Below are 1887 nucleotides of genomic sequence, written 5' to 3' on the forward strand. Positions count from 1 at the left end.
TGATGCTAACCGAGGAGGCCGTTAGTTTAACTCGCAGTGAGTCCCACTTTGGACCTTGTGTTTGGGATGGGGGGTGAGTAATCAAATCCCACCTCATTGGACCATTGCTTCCCTCAGTTTCCCTCTCCCTCGCGAGGGGACCTATTTGGATGGTTCACCCTCAGAAACTAATGACACTTGAGTGGGAAGCTGAGGGAGAATGCCATTCCCCTGACAGACGGTGCTATCTAGTGGAATGTCATGTGAGAGGTTGTAGGATCGTTGCCCGTGTTCTCCGGCCTGCTACACCTCAGGACATAAATGCTTTCTTTGAAGTCCTCTTGCCTGTGTTCTACAGAGGGTGAGACTAGATGAGCTAATCATAGAAGTATAAGGTTGTAAGGGGCCTTGAGCGGTACACACACACACACACACACACACCCTGAAGCAGGACTAAACTCGATGAATCATAAGGCTAATTTTCCTCTGCCATTGACAAGGTTGCCCCTAGGCATCCTCTTCTTGGATTTTGGTCCAACAGGTCACCTTGGCTTACAGCTGACCTGTGGCAAATGCAGCAGGAGGGGAGTGCTGGCTTGCCAGTGCCAGAAATCCTATCCTGAATCTGACCAAATGGGATACAAAGACTTTTTTTAAAAAATCTTACATCGTGGCTGTGAAGTAGGCAAATAAATGATTTATCTCTGTTGGAGATCTGCCAGGGTCTTCACTAGCGGGCGGTCACCAGTCTGCTCTACTGGATCCAGTCTTTGGATCCCATGTGGTCCCAAGCCCACGGAATCTGAGCAGTGTCCAGACGCTATCTCTAGTCCTTACCTCTTGGGTGCATTCTGTCTGACACCCTTCTGTGGGATGGTGGGACCCAACAGTCCAGCTGCCCTAGGTCCCCAAACCAGTTCTGAACCTGCCCCAAGTCCTATGCGCACACTCCTCAGAGCTCTACCTTCGTGGGTGCTCCAGCGTGTAGTTTAACTCTTCGGTAACACATGGCAGATAACGCAAGGTACTCACTCAGGCTTTGCCAAGAACTTCTTAAACACACATGCACCTTACTCGTAGACCGCACAAGAGATTTACAGACCTATGGAAAAAAAAAATGCATAGCTGAACGCAGTTCCCTCCTTCAGAGTCTTCACCACTCCTGAGAGTCCTTTAGGATTTGGTCATAGGGGACCAGGTCCATCTTGCCCCCTACATCTTCTCAGTCTCCTCGTTCTGGTGATGGTCTTTGTCCCTTTGCTAGAGAGCCTGTCCTTTGAAAAGCAGGGTTGGACACCTCTTTCAGCTTCTCTTCTCGTGTTGGGGGATTTTCCATTCTCCCCCTCCCCCACTTTGTGTGGCAGAGGGTTGCTAAAAGCTAGAGGCTCTGCCTGGCACCCCTCTGGAGCTATCTGGGTAAGACTATACAGTTGCTGATGGCCCTGTTTCAGATTTTCAGATGTGGTGCATTTTCTACCATAAAATGGAAGCTATAATCCACACAGTCATAAACAGAGTGCATAAAATCAAATGGCATTCAGGAGTTTACATAGACAGAGTGACAAAACTTCACAGCCTCTGCCGTAGCGTCTGTAAAGTCGTGATCAGTGGGTTTGCTTCAGGAAGCGGAAAGCTTGCTTGAACAGAGCTGTCTCTGCTCTTTCGGTGGTTCAAGTCCCCCCTGTTCTGAAGAAATATCTCCTGACTTTGTGGCTAAAATCATTCAAATCCAGTGGGAGCAGATTCTGGAGGAAACCTATGCCATACCTCTGCTTAAGTTTCCACTATTTCTCTGTCTGAGCTTTGCCCACATCAGGCCCTTAATTAAGTCCATTCTGTATATTGTCTTTGTTAAATGCATTGTATTTTGAACATCGTTGATTTATACTTTCTTTACTCTGTAGAACT

The sequence above is a fragment of the Gopherus evgoodei genome, chromosome 3, assembly GCF_007399415.2.
Source record: "Gopherus evgoodei ecotype Sinaloan lineage chromosome 3, rGopEvg1_v1.p, whole genome shotgun sequence".
NCBI lineage: Eukaryota > Metazoa > Chordata > Testudines > Testudinidae > Gopherus > Gopherus evgoodei.